Below are 20,125 nucleotides of genomic sequence, written 5' to 3' on the forward strand. Positions count from 1 at the left end.
TGGAGGCGAGGACCAAACACAATAATCAAACTGACACAGGCTAGAAAACGATGATGTTTTTGTGTGTGTGTGTGTCCTACATGTCCATGCAGAATGTGTGCGAAATGTCACTTTGAATCTGTGTGTGTGTGTGTGTGTGTGTGTGTGTGTGTGTGTGTGTGTGTGTTCGGGTTGGAGCCTGTTAAGTGCTGTCACTTCAGAGTGTAAGTATGTGTTTGCATGCATGGCTTTCGGTTGCTATACATAAGAATGGGTGTGTTTGATGAGGCTACCGAGAGTGTGAACGAGGCTCTGAGATGAAAATAGCTTTACTATCCAGTGTGTGGCAATCATGTCAGTGAATGTGTGAGTCAGACATGCAGGATGAATGTGTGTCCAAGTGTGCATGAAGAGAGAAACTGTCCTTTGAGGCTGTCCCGGTTGACTGAGATGGTGTGTATAGGAATATGACCGTGTAGTAAAATATTAAAAACACTGTTCTACTTTTCAGAGAGTTGTGGAGTCAGAAAGACGCTGAAAAACACAAAGGGTGGAAAAGACAAGAGAAAATAAATAATTTTGCTGATGATGCAAAACTGTCATTTTAGATTCTTAAATATTAACTTTTTTAATCATTTAAAACATTTAAAAATGTTAAAAGATAAAAAGAAAGGGATTCAAAAAGATTAAATCCTGGATCCAATTACTTAAAATGCTCTCCAACTCCTCTCATTTTTACTTTAAATTTGTTTTTCTTATTTATCCAAAAACATTAAAGTGCTCAGTAATGTTCAATGATGGACAGTTTACGCTCGTCTGTGCTGATTTGAGCACATTTATTAAAGACGGGTTAGTCTAAATGACTGTTTTGATCAGAAAAAAAAATCTTTTGAAAGTTTTAAAAAAAATACCGACACATTTAAAGCCATGTTGCACATCTCTACACTACCATGTCGCACACTAATTTTGCAATACTGAGCTGGAAAACAAGCAAAGTCTTTAACATGCTTGCACGCACCTGGTTAGGCCTGGACGGGTTTTTGTGCTCATTCTTTTCCCAGAACAACTCTCTCATTCATCGCGTCTCTGCTCTGTCTTCCCTCTTTTTACTTCTACCCCTCTTGTCTCCCTTCCTTGCCTTCATTCATCCTTACGTTGCACGTTACACAAGCCACCCGACCTACTTACGCGGTGTGCATCACCTCTACGTCAAGAGGAGCAGGGGAGTAGAGCTGAGGAGGAAGAGTGATTGCCATGGAAGGAAAATATTGAGTTAAGAAACATATCTGTTCCTTAACTTTCCCTGTCTGTTTTTCTCTCGCCAAAACCAGCTTAGTGCTTTCAAAGGATAAAGGAGTTTGCTCTTTCCAACCTGTTAGAAGCATTTATCCGCTGAAAGAGTCAGATCATTACATCATAACAATACCCAAAGGCTTCTCAAACAATGTTCAATCAGCTAACATGACCAAGCCAATAACAAGGATTTTGGCAACGACCACATGGAAATTAAATCCTGTGCCACGGAGTAGAAACTGTAAACCCTGAAAACTGCAGTCTGTGCAATGCTTTAAACATTTCAGATACAAGGAAAAAGCAATTTCAACTATTTTAGATACAAGGAAAAAAACAAGGAGGCCTAATTATTTACCATCCATTCACATGTAATGCAATAAACTGCTTCTTCTAAACTTTTTTCTTTTTTCTTTTGGTAGGAAAATGAAAGAAAGCTAATCTACATTCAGAGCAGAAGGGACTGACTAAGCACTGATACTAAAATTAGCTTTAGATTTCGACTTTTTTGATTAATATCGAACCACATGTTATTACTGCATTGTGTGGGACTTCACTGACTCAAGGGAGGAAAATTAGTTTTTCGTTCAATCTGCTCATTGGCAGATGTGATTCTCATTTCGTTCTGAACCAAATGTTCCTCAAGAAACTCCTATTTTATCACAAAGAACATAAGAGGGCTTTTCTGTGCTTCATGTAATATATTATATATAGGTTGACGTGCATACATTTCTGTAACTTATAGCACCAAAGAGGACAGCAACCCCTGCAGTGTTTGTGTCATGCTGTAAGTCATTGAGCTACACGGAACCAAACAAAATTTAATCTTTTCAGTCTTTTAATCTTTCTAAAGCACCGACAGCACTGAGGTCCCTGCTTTCTGACTGAAACAGCCGTGTTCTGGCCTCAGCGTAGGGAGGTCAAACCACTACTCCTTTCATTTCTCAACAGTCATAAATATAATAAAATATTAGACTAAGCTTCACTTTGCTTTCACCTGCAAAGCTACCTTGTGAGGTTTTCTTGGCACGGATTTATTCAAATCTGACCTATAAATCTGTATGACTCACTGGTACGCAAACAATGTAACAGGAGTAGACAGGATATACCCTGTTCTGCCAACATGGAGGAACCTTTCACTTATGCCTCATCAAAGCATCACAGTATTTTATCAGCATGATGGCTAGCGGAGCTTCTTTCGGGTGTAAATCAAGTTCAAAAGGGCTGGCAAAGAATACATTACAAGTCAATGCTACCTCTGCTAGAACTACCCAGGTGGTCTGATGTGTCCAAGCCCTTCATCTCTACTGTGTCTTAGACAATACAGTATAAATAAAATGTCAAACAATGGATATCATATCCAAATCCTCCACAGATGTTTTACTTGTTGTAGATGTTCAAACTAGAGCTGCAACAATTAGCTGATTCATTGATTGACAGAAAATTAATCATAATTTTGATAACTGATTGACTGTTATAGTTACTTTTCAAGAAAAAAACCCAAATATTCCCTGGTTCCTGCTTCTTAAATGTGAAGATTTTTATGATTTTCTTTGTCATATATGATGGTAAACTGAATATTTTTGGGTTTTGGACTGTTGGTTAATATTAAAACTAGAAATTTGAATATGTTACCTTGGGCTTTTTGAAATGTTTTCATTATTTTCTCACATTTTAAAGACAAAATAATTAGTCCATTATTTGATTGATTGATAAAATAATTGGCAGATTAATCTACAATGAAAATAATTGTTAGTTGCATCCCTAATTAAAACCTTATCTCATATCTTCCCATCCTGTTTGTTTCTATCAGTACGATATTATTTTTTTCCCCTCTTACTGAACTCTTGACAGTATATTCATCTTCAGTACTCTGTATTTGGTGCTGCTGAAGAGCCCAACTTTATTTCAAGGTTTCCTCTTTACTTAGGCTTATTAAATGGGGGATTCAAGAGTCTTATGTTTGCTCATAAAGATTGAAAAGTCCTCTAAAGGCATTCTTCAACCTCTGTGCTTTCCAAAACCAACTGAACTGGCACTGCTAGGGTCTAAGCCTATTTAAAAGCCACAGAAAATCCCACTATTGGAGCTGAAATTCCTGTATTGGGTCAGGGTGCTTACAACTGAAACAATTTTAAAAGCACTATAAAGCAGACATTTTTTTTGTTAGCAAAGTAGAACATTAATTATATTGTTTTATTTCAATAAGGGTTGCAACAAATGATTATTTTCATTATCGATTAATCTGTTGATTATTTTCTTGATTAATCGATTAGTTGTTCGGTCCATAAAATGTCAGAAAATGGTGAAAAATGTCCATCACTGTCTCCAACAGTTCAAGGTGACGTCCTCAAATGTCTTGTTTTGTCCCGACCAACAGACAACAGCCCAACGATATTCAGTTTACTATCATAGAGGACTAAAGAAACCAGACTAGAAATACCACCTCACCAACCAGTCCAGTTGCAGTTTACATCCATGTCTTTCCAGATTCATGTAATAGTTGTAGAGAGGACTTTGAAGGAATTTAATAAAAGGTATTAAGTGTATTTTCGTTGTATGTGTTCACATGCTCGGCCAATAAAGCTGATTCTGATAGAACACAAAGTTGTAGCCATGACAGCAGACAAAGCTTAAGATATACTTAATGTTGTTAGAAAGAAGCTACAAATACTAAACGTGGATGCTTCATACACATCTTCAACCCTGCAGCATAGAAGAACTACACAATCACCACTTTTTCAAGGTGACCTTGACCTTTGACCATCAAATTCTAATCAGTTCATCCTTGTGTCCAAATGGACGTTTATGCCAGATTTTAAGAAATTCCCTCATGGCGTTCCTGAGATATCGTGTTCATAAGATGGGGACGGAAGAATGGACTGACAGACAACCCAAAAACATAATAAAAATATTCACATTAGAGATGCTAGAATCACAGAATTTGGACATCTTAAAATGACTCAAAAAAATGGGCTCAAACCCACATTATCCCTTTCCCTAAAATCTTCCATTTTACTAGTACTTTCCATATACATGACCATTTGTCATACGTATAACCCGGGGCACCTAACAGTACCATACATACATATTATACATACAGTACATATTTTAAGCAAGGGTGGCCCTGTTACTGCCAGTCTCGACACACTTGAGCTTTAAAAGACAGATGAGGACAATGACATCAGGAGATTAGGGAACTCAATGTTCCCAAACCACTGCCTCGTCTACCATGAAAACTGACCCTAAAAGGCCTCTGTAGAGAGGATTTGGCCAGTAATGGAACAGTCTAGAACGGCTCTGTCAGTGTTTCTTTCTTTCTGTCTGTCTGTCTGTGTGTCTTAATCCCAGATATCATGCTTAACAGCCTCCCGCTCAACAATGAGAGGCATTGTTAGAAGGGAAGAAGAGAAAGTTAAAGCAGAGCGCTGAGAGAAAGAAAAACTGAATGAGAGAGGGGAAAGAGAGACGACCAGAAGGGAAAGGGGTCAACGGAGAATATGAGAACACAGAGAAAAGTGTGCTAGACCACACAACTTAAGAAAAAGACAGTGTTAGGCTGTGGTCAGACTCATTTCAATGAGGCCACTGTATTGACGCAGCGGGGTGCCAAGACAGAGGGTAAAATAACAAACAAAACAAGAAAAGATAGCGACATGATGTGGCAAGGCGTTGCATTGGCCAAAATAGTACAAGCAAGCAAACATTTCCAGTAGACTACAATGCATCATTTCTACTCTTTACCTTGCAATCTTCGCAACAACAGATAAAATATTTGTTGGACGACAACTTTCCATTGTTGTAAAATCCTTCCTAATAGTATTATAATCCCTCATGCAGGGTTTTGACTACTGATAAGCTTTCAAATGTATGGATCTCTTACACAAACAGGCCTTTCATCATCTCACTGATACAAGAAGCAACACACTTCCACCGACGCAGTCCAATCTAAACATGCGGTAGGTGTTCAGCTTATTCCTACTGATGATGAAAGTGTCAAAATTAATATTTTCCACCTCTAACTAGTGTTACAGATACCACCTTTAGTTAAGCTAAACAGTCTGTTCATCCTTTAGAAATCTTAAGATTGAGTTAATATTTTACTGTAAGAAAAATCATCTCTTGCTGCTTTGACAGAGAGAAGAGACAGCACAACGTATGGTATGCAAACATTTGGAAATCTGTCTCCGCCATGTTTCTTGACTCAGAGTGAGTTTTTACTAACAGCCCATAGTGGTGGCTGTGGTAAATTTTAAATAAACCTACAGTATATCAGATTTCAGTTTGATTCTAAATATGCACACAGAGAAGAAGCCTTAACAGCAGTATGCGTGTGTGGCGGCGGTTAAAGGAAATATCCTTTAACGGAAAGGTCACAGGTTCAATATCTGCAACAGCTGTCCTACTTTGTGAAGTGTAACTTTAGTGAGACATTTAACCAAGTTACTGATTCAGTACATTTGAGACATTGCATGAAATGAACTGAATACTAAATATACAGCAACAGAAGAAGGATATTTAGGGAAGACAAGATGGCCGGACTGGTGCAAGAAATTCAACAAAAACAAACCCTGATGTCCTGAATAATTCACTTTGAACTAAAAGATCCATTTCCTGACATGTTTAAAATGAATATTTAAAATGACCATCACAGATATAAGCAAAATCAAACAAGTGCAAACAAATGGAAGAGCGTAGACATATTTCATAATGACAGTTTTATATGCGTCATGAGAAAAAAAAAATGGCTATGATTAATCTGTGATATGCCTCAGTTCCATCAAAACAAAGTGCATGACCAAAAAAAAAGATAAAATATTCACAAGAGGTCATAAATAAACCAGCAAATTTCCTCTAACTTGCATCATGTTATAAAATCCCCGAAATAACCCTCTATTTAAAATCAAAGATCAAAGCAGCTAAACTCTGCATAGTCTATCTTCACTGGCCAAACTGTCACGGTCAAACAACATCACGGAAGTAGGAAGTGACGAGAGAGAAAGGTTGGACAGTTGGGATCCTCCTCAGAAGTTAAAATCGATCAGATTTCTGCGCCAAAGCCGAGAACTTTAAAAAAAAAAACAAAAAAAACCCCCATCAAAGTTAATTCAATTTATATCAGTTGCACAAGTTAAAACAACAAAGAAAAGAAAGAATAGATTCTTTGCTCACAAACAGAGTTCCAGGATAGTGAGCCTATTGAGGCTGTTTACTTAAATCTCACGGTACGAAGAGAATAGAAACACTCTGAAGCAACAGAGAGGAACATGAAGTCTGCCCTCTGGCCTGAATCTCCATAAAAGAGGAAGAATACCTGTCATTTCTGCATATATGCCTACTGTGTTGAGTCATCAGTTCCAATGTTAATACGTCCCATGTTCCTGAGACAACTCATAACGATCCTGAGACAACTCATAGCGATCATGAGACAACTCCTAACAACCGGTTTGAGCGTGAACTGTCACATCTAAACAAACACACAGCTAAAAACAGATGAGGACAGACATAGTATGGAGAGGTGTGGACTGTATCTGCATGAGAACACAGACAAACAGATAAAAATCTCACCCATCAATCACTGAACATGTGACTGAGATACTCATCTGTTTTGTCACAGAGGGAATGAAAATGGCATGTCACACTTTGTCCATTTAAACACGGCAGTTCCCGTAATAGCTTTTAGAGATATTCTGTCAGGTGTCACACTTTTTTTGGCTCACGTGGTTAAACAACCGACTGGAAAATATAAATATAAACCTACGAAAATAAACCGTACCAGATAAATATATCAATATACGTTTTTAATGCCATTCTGTGTGCAAAATCTAGTAATATGCACAATACTGTGAGTTTACATTCGACTCGTAATCTGTCACGATGTTAATTTACGCCTAACATTAGGCCAGTTAGCCATCCAGGATGTTGAACTGCTTTGCAACAAGATGCATAACAGGAAGTCAACAACATGCTTAATATAGAGCTACTGCTTAATTTGATGTGATTGGCTCATGTGTTGTTAACAGCACACCTACAGTACACACAGTGGTATCAGTCTACTGTAGTTTGGATGTGGGCTGGGGTTTCAAAAAAAAAAAAAAAAAAAAAAAAAAGGGTTCACAAATGAGCCTGTGGTCTACAATTTACCAGTGCACAGAGAGGAAACTGAACTCCTATCAAAAACCACAAAGAGACACACTCAACAAGGCCTAAGGTTAGCTGTTGTAAAAGCTGATCTAAAACCTGCTAGTGCACATTGCAGGCTGCCGTTAACACCGAGCTCTCCTGTTTGACTTGTGGCAGTAAGACACAGGTGAGGACTGATGGCCTCCTTGACTCTAAGGTCAAGTAAATATGCAATCAATGGGCATAACACGGGAAGAGTGGGCTAAATTGGGTTGTTTATGATGATGGCTAATAGGGCTGCATGATATAATGTTACAGCATTGACATTGCAAGGTGCACATGAGCAATAATCGCACTGCTGTCAATTAAGGCAAATTAACTCACAGATACACAGAGTTTGATCAGTTCCCAGTGTGCTCTAGTGAAGGCGTGCACTTGATCAATTTATCAAACAATCAAAGCAGGCCCCACTAGTCTACCACAGCCTACCACAACCTGAAAATGAGAGCTGCCTGTTTTGGTTATTTGATAAACTGATCAAGTGCATGCCTTCACCAGAGCACATGACAAACTGATCGCTGTGCCCACAAAGTTTGCATATCACCTGCCTGTAAACATGCATGCGAGGCAGTTACTGTCACAGATAATGTTGTCTGGATGCTAGAGGCAGGCGTTCAGATACGTGAGGCGGCTTCTGAATGAGTGTATCTCTGTTATCAGCAGCACATCTTCCCGGTGCTGGTTGAAAGTTAAAAAGTTAACTGTCACGGGGCTCTCCACCTGTTCTCTCCACTTATCCATGCCAGTGTCAGAGTCACATATATGAAACTGAATGTGGAGGAGTCCGAGCTGATTTCTGGAGGGTTGGCGGAGGGCTGAAGCAAGTGTGGTGGAAGTAGGAGGGGAGTTTGTTTTGTTAAAAAGAGGATAGACTTAGTACTCAAATGATAAAAATTATAAAAGTTAATTGTATATCTGTACATGAATAACACACTGCATTTATCTGGTGAAATTTTTTTCTGTATTCTGTATTTTTACATATCACAATGTCAGTTTTTTCCAATATCATGCAGCTCTAGTGGCCAATAAAGAACTAAGAATATTAACAGGCATGTATAAGTCTTTAATTTCATGTCTTAGCTACATTAACCTGTTTTTACATCTCTGTACTTAACTGTCTTTTTTATGCCTCTCCAACCATGAATTTGGTTATTTTATATTTCACTATGGCTCTTAATCACAGCTTAGATAGGCATGCATAGTGGGGATTAATCTGCAAAAATGTGCAGGTCAGCATTCAGACATCAGCCCCATCCTTGTGCCAAAGTCCTCACGGAGCAATTCATGAGCAGCTACACATGCCGCTTCTCCGAAATGTAGCTTTCTCCAACGACTTTGGGACAGTGAATAAGGCTATGGTCTATGTAATATGCCGATCTCTTCTAATGAATTATGTAGGCACATAATGCTAACTCTGAATCTTAGCTAATGTGCCTCTTCGTCTGTCTGTCTGTCTGTCTGTCTGTCAACCCTGACTTATGTCTTTTTTGTGTCATTTGTCAGTCTTCTTACCCTCTCACCACAATGCTAAAGGGTGTCAAATGCAAAAACATAACACAGGTAAATTATGAACAGATGATTTTGTTAACTGGTAATGAGATTTTTTTATTGAGCAAAAGTAGTAAAAGTAAATAGTAAGTAATAGTAAGTAAATAGTAAAAGTGATTCATGAGTTATTAATACAAGAAACAAGCACAATAAAAATATTAATTCCCAGATATGAATTACAAATCATTATCAAAAGATTTACTTTTGATGCCTGCCAGGCTTTGTTAAGTTATAGTGGGTCAATGTTTAATTACAGTTGAGAAAAGCTTTGTGTCTTACAGGCAGACATCAGCAGTTCAAATCAGGCTCGGGGGCGTAGATGCAGATGGATGAAGGAAATACGGAGGAGAGGCAGTTATGGAAACTAAAAGGGCATCAGAAAGAGAATGACGGAGGAAGATTACAAGAGAAAAGGTAGCGGGGAGAAAGGACATGAAAGGAAAAAAAAAAGAGCGAGTGAGATAAAGAGAGGCAGAGCAGGGGCGGAAAAAAAAAAAGAGAGGCAGTAAAGCCGGTCTTTGCCCTTGAATCAGTGTCAGCAGCTCACTGCCCTAGCCTAGTTTAGCTGCTCCTCCCAGGCTAGCCCTGTCAGTGATGAATTAATAAGCACATGTCTTCGGGGGATATGGGCTTTTTCAGGCCTTGTTATCTCTTTCTCTCACCCAACTAGCAGAATCTTCTCGTTATTTATTTTTGAAGATGTAGGGAGCATCTGACAAAAAAACATAACCATCAATTTTAAAGAAATATTTTTAGATTATACTGTGTACATTTGAAAACCAACAAAAAGGAAGTGAGAAAGCTTGAATTAAGCGTCAAACTGATCTTACATCCTGAATCATCTGACGGATATATCTGCAGCCCAGTGTACTCAGACCAACAGAGCAACATCACACCTTCACATTCATGCGGTTTCACCCCTGTACAACCAAAGTCTTGTGCAGCTAGCAGTTAATTGCCACTGCACACTTCCACTGCCACACTTTCTGGGTTAAGTGCCCTGCTTAATAGCATTTGCTGAACGAGGAGGAAGTTTCTCTCAACGGGTGATCTTGTAGCCTGAGCTCTGTTTCACTATACTCCAGGTTGTCATAGTCACTGATCTGCCACACAAGTGCTCTTTAGGGGGAAACAGTAGAATAAGGTCCATTCTTTGCTGGCCTGAGAGCCTGTGACATTGCAAAAAGCTTCAACGCCTACAGTGGAAACAAGTGCAGCTCTGTGTTGGCAACTGTGGGAGACGAAGCAAAGCCGCATTTTGTTCAGGACATTTGCATAAAGTTTGCTTGGTTGCCATCTGGGTGAACAGTCACAAACGTTCCTCTTCTTTTTTCTGTGAGTTTATCTGCCTATTGACTCTTCAAGCAAACCATCAAACTTTCTTTTTTTTCTGAATACCAAAAAGCAGGTTTTGATTGCAACCTCTGATTGAATTCTGGTTATGCATTTTATTTGCATTTGTGCATCACAATTTTCCCCAGAGCGTTTAGTCTGTAAGTAGTCAAATTCATGTTCTTGTGAGAGTAACTTTTCATTAGCAATGCTGTTGTGCAACTCTGTGAGCCACCTATGACGAAAGGAAATTTAAATGTGGTTTATAACACATTCTCTGTTATCATGTGTGAGAAAGTGATCTTGCTAACAGCACCTACTCTGTAATGCTCCACGTAGGCTGTAATCATTTCAGTTGTCCCTTCAGAGGTCTAATGTACATCATAGTATAGTTACATACTCACACACTCTCCTACCAAGCTCTTGGAAGCGGTCAAAAATTCATTTCTCTGGTAGTTAGCATTTTATAAGACTGCCTGTTGTTCTTTTTGAGCTCCTAATCATCTGTCACAGTGGTATCTGACAGCTTGACATATTCCGTTTCTGCAGTAGAGACATCAGAAGACGATTTGGACTCGTTTTCACTCGTCATGAAGTTAACGTATTTCGTCCATGGCAGAAAAACACGTTACACAAACCTTCAGAAACTCCTGCAGGTTAAACTGGACTAATGAAACTCTTTTAGTGCTGACTGACTCTAACACAGTCACTATAAACAGACTTTAAGATACTCGCTAGCCTAGCAACATTTATGCTACAAACAACCCATAATGCATCACTCTGTGTAGGAGTCAGTTTTACATCGGTACTTTATCCATTCAAAAAGAACATCTGATGTTATGAACATAAGACCCTGAATATAAGACAACCTCACTTTTTTGTCTTATATTCAGACCAATACTGTAAACATTTCAAATGCATTTATTCCTCATAACAATGAATCGATTATCAAAATAGTTGGCGATTATTTTTCTGTCAATCGATTCATCGACTAATCGTTGCAGCTCTTGTTAATTACTATGTAGTAATGCAATGTGTAATGTGCGTAACGTGAATGTTTTCATGTGATACTGTGATTCACAAAACAATTCACAGCAACATCAGTGCATCATAGATTAAGTGTGATCCAAACCACCACAGAGCTTGCCAGAGTCACCAGGCTCAGCCCCCTCTGAGACAATGACATTGAGCTTTATTGATTTAGTATTGATCTTAATCACCTCTGCCTCTCAGTCTGTCTCATACTGATGGAAATTTCAAGACCACTGCACACTAAAATACCAGCCAGCACGGTTCTGCCTTCGCTGCATTAAAAAAAAACAAAAAAAAACCTCTCTCCATCTGTTGTCTTTATATTCTGTACAGACGCGACAGCTCTATGAAAGCAGTGCCGATGCAATGAGGAAGTGAGACTACAGTGAATCAATGAGGAAATCCCAAGCCTGTTGTTGAATATCATTGAATAAACAGTCTTTTCTCTGTTATGCGAGGCCTGAATAAGACTCAATTAACACAGACACAAATAGTTTACACAGGATAGCACAAGTCTTGTCATTTCCATCTGTGAGTGTGAGCCTGTGTGTAAACAATAGATCAAAACACCAGCTGTGAGAGTATGCTGACAAATGAGCAGAGAAAAGGGGATGCAAACAGTGACCAAGCAAACTGGCGGTGCAGTTCGAGACAGAAAGTGACGGTTTATTGAAGTATTTTAGTGGCTTTCTTTATAGTTAACATTTGCTCTCCATTAAATGTTTGGAACATTTTTAACACTGTCTTGGAGTATATAAATGTATGCGATTATTATTGATGGGAAACCTTTATGAGCCGATGAATCTAAGCAGCTGTGTTCTCTCAAAACAGGGACAGACAAATGAGCTGAGATCAATGATCAATGCTGCTCAATTGCTGCTCTGTGGCCAAAAGTCAAATGCTTATTTATGCACCTTAGGCCCTTAACTATAAAAGCTCTAGAAAATATCTGAGTCATCGTCATGTGATGAACACACACCAGAGTAGATTTTCTGTTCAAGATGCCCTAGTTAGATTTCCTTCTCTCTTTCACCACAACTCTTCTAGTAACGAAAACAGTGAAATATGTGTTAAGTGCAGGTAAGGTTGTGACCGTTTTACTTAGCCACCAAGCTGAACCCGTGTGTGGTGTTAGACCTGACACAAAGTTTTCCATTTGAGTCCCTAAAAATCATCTGGAATTTTCCACCTCACCACTTTTTTGCCAAAATGCTGCCACTTGAAAATGAGCAATATGTCTAATTGATCCGGAGCAGTCATCTCGTGTGTGAATACTTTCCATATAGCCTAAGTGAGAGACCAATGTGCGAACACTGAAACCTACAACTTTCCTGGAGAACTGAAGCAACAAAAATGCTGCGAGTTTCGAATGAAATGCTGATTTAAGACCGGGGCTGAGGATTCAGTATTATTAAGTATCAGCAGAATCACATTATGACAGTATGATGACATCAGGGCTGCTATGAAGAATCATTTTCATTATCAGTTAATCTGTTGATGTTTTTCTATGAACTGTTTTGTCAAGAAAATGTCAGAAAACAGTGGAAAATACCTGTTATGATGTCTTAGAGAGCAAGGCGACATTTTCAAAGGCCTTGTTTTGTCCAATCAACCGTCCGAAACCCAAAGATACTCAGTTTACTATTATGACACATAAAGGTCACATTTGAGAAGCTGTAACCAGCATTCTAGAAATTAATTTTCAGAGAACGTTGCCATTAAAAACAAACTGAACTAAAGGCACAGCTGTACTGGCCAGTGACCATCATGCACAGCAATTGAGTTCCTTACTTGGATTTCAAATCTTCTACAAAAAAAACTAAAAACAAAAACACATCTTAAGCACTAAATTTCGAGGCCAGGATATGAAGTCAGTTGCAGATATAACTGATTTATCAAAACCTACGTGAGCTGTGACATGACACCAGATCACTTGCCTAAAATGTACTGATAAGAGTAACAAGTTTAAGCGTCCAGATCCTTTTAAAATTCAATTCTATGTATAACTCCCAGAAAGGCAATACTTGATTCTAATTGATCTAGGGAAAGCAAGGACTCTTGGTCTAACGTGACTGAAATGGCTCCAGAGCAGCGTTGGCTGGTTCGGATCACTGGGTCCGCAGCCAGAACACAGACTTTATTACTTTACTCTACAATCCGAGCCAAGCAGCACTACTGCCAAGTTTAAGCTAGGAAAGCTCAGCTCTGAGGTCAAGGTCGAATTAATCTATTAGCTCATGTATTAGCAATGCATCCCTTTAAGACCTGCTGGGCAAGAAGCACTCACTGAGTGATATCTACCTGGTGATACACTGACTGACCTCAACTTTACTTCTAATTGTTCCTGGAGGTAGATAAATTATATATTAGAACTTTAATAGAGCTGCAATGATGATTTGTTTTTGAATGAGCAAGAAAATTTGATCTTTAAATGTAACTAGTGTCGAGCCAATTAAATCAGTCAATTGACAGTAACTTTGACTGTAAACAGGATACTTTTAGATTTTTACTTGAACAATGCTTAATTTCTTAACATTTTATAGACTAAAAAATATTAACTGATACAGAAAGGTCAAAAGGTCTATCAGAAAATGGTGCCAAAGGTTAAGAATATAGGCTGTGCCACTTTCTGTATTGCCAGTCATGTGACTTTCATCACTGTGCAATCTCTGTGGTGGCTTCACACTTTCAGCAGATGCTGTACAGTTAGAGCGCTGCCCTTAAACCTACTGAGACCATCTTGTCATCCTCAGATCACTTCAGCCAAACCAGCTGCTCGGCAGAGGATTTCTCCATCTGCCTTCTTTCGCGCTCAAGCTGTGGCCTTCTGGTTGTCGAGTGGTTGTCTGGTCCAGTACAGTACTCAGCCTCAAACAACGGCAATTCATACAGCAACGTACAGGCACAACAAAGATTATGTCCTTCTAGTCGATGCCTCTTATAAAATTATGTCTCTCCAAATACTCCACCAATAATGGGTGACAACTTACAGGCAAAGAACACATGACAGAAACATTGCACACATGTAACACAAAGATGTGACATGTATCCAAATGTTGGATTAAGATGCAGTATATATTATATATTTGTATAAATCTGAATAGAAACTGCTCGTGTGCCTTTTCTCCAATATTTTAACACATGAACACAAATGATTTTTTTCTTCCTTGTTATTATTTCAGACACTTGATGGATCATCTCAGGGCCATGTCAGTGCCACATCATAAGAATCTGCCCAATTTGGTGTGATGTACACCAGAAGATGCTCCAGGGCTTCTATATCATATATTGATTTATCTCTTATCTTTGTAGTCTGCATCACAGTGTTTCTATCCAACTGCAATGCTTTGACTACTCCTTGAATTCTCTGCATGATGTGAATGTCGGCTTATTCTTTATTTCATTCTGTCTTGTAGGGGTGGGTCATGATTTTCAAACAGTCATTAAATTATAAATACATTTGAATATTTTATGTGACTATCATCTTGTCTTAAAAAAATCTATTTTCCCTTGTTTTTACTGGTGCCAGTAAAACGTGTGTGGCATGCTCAGTTCGTCTCTTTTCCGCATGACGGGAGTATAGTATTTGCTACAGCGCTGTGAGGTGGGCTAGATGCTACTGTACAAACAGGAGAAACGTGGAAAGACTACTACAGCCGTCAAAAAGTTTGGAGTGGCGCTCCTTCAAAAAAATAAACGCGAATGAGGTGAAGTGCAAGCTCTGCCAAATAAAGCTAGCATATCACACGTCTACAACAACTATGCATGGTCATTTGAGAGCGAGGCACCTCTTTGTGCATGTGTACGTGTTTGCATGCGGGTGGGGGGTGGGGGGGTAGTTCCCAGTGAATATCAAATAGTATTTTTGCTTGAAATGCCCAACCCTACTCTTACACTGCAAAAAAACGACAGCTAAATACTAAATTATAAAAACAACAAATGATGCTTTAACCAATTAAATTGAGGTTATGAAACAAATTTTTCATACATGTGTGAATATAAGCAGACCGGGATTAAATCTGGTGAATTTCTAGCAGTGTGAGTCCAGCTTTAAAGAGATTTGGACCACATTTGGTTTAGCTTGGCCCCCGTCCACAGAGTCTAAAACAACCACTCACTGGCCTGGCAACAACAATCCCACACTGTAGGCAGCTGGGTGGTTATGACACTGCTGTAACTGCAGTGTGTGTGTGTGTGTGTTTGTGCGCGAGTGTGCGAGTGTGCATACGTGTTTTCTTTCCATATAAAAGCTATGGGTCATGTTGCGTACACAGTCTTATCTCACACTGCAGGAGGCTCCGGAGTTGTGACATTGAAGGTATGTGCATACGTGAGATCCTTCACATAAAGGACTATAGGTCCAGTTTAACTACACTTCATTACAGTGAATGCTAATAATGGCAATATCTCATGTGTCTCAATGACCTTGTATCTTATTAATATTGTCACTAAGCTATCTTAACATTCAAAAATCAGATTTATTTTTAGATGAGTGACTTTAATATAATATTTCACCTCAATAGAAATATTTTCAAATGAAGTTTTGGGACCCAAACTTGTAGGTTGTCATTTTAATTGGTCTAGTTAGTCATGTTAGCCAGAAAAAATATGCTTGGCTGCCAGTTAGGTACACCTAGCCTCAGCTGAAATGATTAGTCAATTAATCGATAAGTGGATTGACAGAAAACATAATAACAAAACATTTTTATAAGTGATTAATTGTTTCAATAATTTTTCAAACAAAAATGCAAAATATTCACTGGTTACAGTTTCTCAGATGTGACAACTTTTCTGCTTTTGTATAACAGTAAATTTAATATCTTTGGGGTTTGGTTTGTTGGTCGGACAAAACAATTTGAGTTCAAATTCAAGAAATTAATCTAGAAATTAATCAGCAGACAATTAGTGATGGAAACAATCAGTTGTTGCAACCCTAACTAAAGCTAATGCAGTCTAATACATCAACCCTGAAGTAAAGCTGGATTTATACTTGACACAAACGGTAAACAGGAGTCCCAGCATAGATTCCTACGGCATAGATTTAGATTTTTTAGTTCAGCGTCTGATTTCACCCATTAGTCTCAACACCACAACACTAAAAACGGGTGTATCATATGTGATTAGGATCTTGCTTTAATATATCAGCCATAGTAATAGTAATGTTTACATTTTCACTTCATCATCCACTTAATGACAGGAGCAAACGAGGGAAAGTCTTCCACATTTCAACATGGGACTATTTCATGCTGTTACTGCATTTTCACTGTTTTGTCCGCTGTGAAGAAAAATAAGGAAAAAGAAAACATTTCCAAGTTATCTGGTTTATTTAGTCTTCTGTGAGAGTAAACTAAATATCTTTGGGTTACGGACTGTTGGTCGGGACAAAAGAAGACATTTGAGGACGTCGCCTTGGGCTTTGGGAAACAGTCATCACCATTTTCTGACATTTTATTGACCAAACGATTAATCAATTGAACGAGAAAATAAGTGACAGATTAATCGATGCAGCCCTAGTTACATTTTTATGGAGGCATGCATTAGATACACTGTAACCTATGGCATTGGAGTAGCTTAAGAGCTTTTGGTGTAACCCTTTAAAGCAAATCCATCTTAAATCCTTCCTTCATGAAGAGAATAATATTTGTGGTACTACTGAAATGCATTTCATTATACTGACAGCTGTTTCTAATATTTAGTCTACCCTCAATCTGAGTATAACACAATACAATTAAAGAGCCTCCAAAATGACTGTAAATTTGAATCACCACCTTTTTAAAATCAAAAACCGAATATCACAACCCTCCTGGAGAACAGATATACTGCAGTGCCGTTGTATTAGACTGCATTAGTCTCAGCTATGTCTTCCTAATAAACTGTAGCGTACAACTGAAGCTGACTCCACAACTGTTATACTAACATCAGCACCAATGCAAAGTTGACCTTTACTCCTGTCAGTCTATAGACATATCTGCTCTCTCTCTTACACAATAACCTAGCTGTTTTGCTAAATGGTTAAACTTTACTGGGCTATAGGAAAGTATTTTGCAAGATCTTGTTTTGGGTTTCTGCTGTTGCTGAGATACTGAAGTCAGTTATCTAAAAGCATATGAATTAATGGCAAAAGAGACCATTCTTCACAATGAGTGCTTTTACCAATGCGCTTCTTTACTATATATTTAAAGGTTCTTATTCCATATTCCACATCTGTATATACATACAGTATATTGGTATATTGTTATATGTGAAGAGCTCAACACCACATAGCCAGCAAGTAGTAAAGAAGCATCAGAGGCCCCCATAGCACCAAAATACTGCCAGAATATGATTATGTAGACACATATATAACTTTCTTTATGTCAGTCTTGAACACACTTTTCTCTGGCTTGCTCTATTTAAAACTTGGATTCAAAATTCTGGCTTTATTTCCATTAATTTTTAATTTCTAGCCCTTCATGTAACTTTTAGTATTATTTCTGAATTCCCTTTCATGTGAGACTTCCTCTGTAATTCTGATTTGACACATACAATATAAAGATAGTTTGCAGTCATGTTAACTAGTTGTAAGACTGCAACGATTATTTTCATTATCAATTAATCTGATGATCATTTTTGTCAATTATTAATTTTTAAGTCTATAAAATGTCAAAAATAGTGAAATCGCCTGTTACAGTTTCCTAAAACCAAAGCTGATGTCTTCATACAGCTTGGATATGTCAAAAAAAGAGGTAAATTACAGATTTACATAAAACAAGAAAAACAGCAAAACCGCAACAAATTGATTAATCGAGTAATTCTCTACATTTCAGCACTACAATGTTGCAATATTAACTTCACATTTTTTGACAGCGATTTATTTTTTAAAATCAAATTACTTCAATATGCATTTGTGTGAATTAAAGTGTATTTTTGTATATGAGTATGCAATAATCTTTGTGCTTCGAGTAACTACAGTGTAGCTTTGTAATACTTATAACCGCCTATAGCACACCATATGGAGAGACCAAATCGTCCTAATTCAGGGCCGGATACGATTATGCAATATGCAAAGGATTTCAGAGCGCCCAGAAATGAAAGTGAGCACAGTCACATCCTTAATGACGGAATTTGTTGAATCGATTATGACTCCTACAATATCTATTGATCAGGTACAGGACAGGAGCAGGCCTGTGCCACAAAACACCAGAACATTCCAGCAAAGACACTTTGAACCAACCGAGCAGGAGCATCCGTGTAGCTACAAGATGAACATTAACCAGCAACACTCCTGGATAGAAAGCGAAACTACCGGCTTAAGTTACAGTTCAAACGAACTGATGAACCGCACATCCGAAACACAGGATGTATGTTTCTGTAAACGGTTGTTTGTTTTCAATAACCGTTAAAAACCGTTAAAAACCCGTTTAGGTGATTGTGAAATGACCGTTTAATCTCACACTGTTGATGCAACAACTACAGACAGACTTAAAACATCTATAACACCACAATATGATAAAACAGAAAGCAAAAGAAAAAAAGCTACTGTTTGACTGTGAGTGTGTCATCCCACCATGTTACATATATTTTAAATAACTGTCCTATCTTCGGGTTTGCCTGCTGTGCCTGCGGAGGAGCCACAGATGTGATGGAACTAACCTTCCTCCGTTACTAGCTGTTAGCCGTTAGCTTAACGATGAACACAAACGAAGCCTTAAAACGGTTTAAACGGTCCACTGTGCATTTATATATTAACCTCAAAATAAAGATACAACCGCAGTGGATATATTTACATAATACCTGTCAGCTCCAAAAATTAACTTGACAGATAACAAAAAGCGATAGACACAGTTAGCTTAGCGGGCTAGCATTTAGCCTATAAGATGCTGCTGAGTGAAGCAGGAGAAGAAGCGCTGTTAGCAGAGGAAGCTAATCAGTCGCTCCGAGGTACCTTACCAGGTCAAAACAAACAGGACCGCGGAGCAAGATGCATCAATTTCTTCACGGCAACTTCGACGAGATCAGAGCAGACAGTGTAGGGATAACGTCGGGAACATCGCAGAAGATACTCGAATTTAATGTGGTTCCTGTTTTTTTGTTGTTTCTTTTTCTTTTTTTGCTCGGATGCCCGTCCGCAGGTCGTTGCTTAGCGAGTCTCTCTCTCTCACACACACACATACACACAAGGGACGAACCTGCCAAATACTGACCCCGCCTCTCCCACTCACAACACAGCGGGAGACAGCTGCCAAATACTGACCCCGCCTCAATTCAATTCAGTTCAATTTAAATGGGGTTTTATTGGGAAACATATGTTTACATTACCAAAGCAAGCGTGAAATATATATTCAAAAAAAAAAGATGTACATACCATAAGTACAGATCTACTAGAATTTAAAAAATGTGTAAACACAATGTGTCACATTACAAGTAAATGAGTATACATACACACATATATATTGTCACATTTGAAATTAAGCATTTTCCAGTTCTGCTGCTTATACATACAGTACATTATTTGTTATATATGAGAAGCTCATCACCACATATAAGTATCATTAAGTTATTATTAATATCAATATATTAAAGCTTCTTCACTGATGTCAGTCTTAAATAATCATTTTCTCAGGCTTGCTTTTAAGACTCATAATACTGGCTTTACTGTTTTTTGTAGGTTACTTGTCCAAAACATTTATTTCCCACCATTCATAATTTTTTTGAAAAAAAAAACAACTTACGAAATAGCTCTCATGTGAACCACGTTGTGACTCTGATGTGGTAAGTGCAA

At 38.2% G+C, this 20,125-nt stretch overlaps 1 protein-coding gene across 5 annotated transcripts in view; it reads right to left on the bottom strand.

Annotated features, from left to right (window-relative positions):
- The window catches only part of fam13b (family with sequence similarity 13 member B), an 81,349-nt gene extending 61,831 nt beyond the window's left edge, over positions 1-19,518 (bottom strand). For 4 of the 5 annotated variants that reach the window (XM_067599843.1, XM_067599842.1, XM_067599840.1 and 1 more), the window contains exon 1: positions 19,294-19,518. The gene's annotated coding sequence lies outside the window, so the exon portion shown is untranslated. The remainder of the gene's footprint in view (positions 1-19,293) is intronic. The other variant, XM_067599844.1, reaches the window with a different exon arrangement.
- Positions 19,519-20,125: the final 607 nt, after the last annotated feature.

The sequence above is a fragment of the Thunnus thynnus genome, chromosome 9 (genome assembly GCF_963924715.1).
Source record: "Thunnus thynnus chromosome 9, fThuThy2.1, whole genome shotgun sequence".
Lineage (NCBI taxonomy): Eukaryota > Metazoa > Chordata > Actinopteri > Scombriformes > Scombridae > Thunnus > Thunnus thynnus.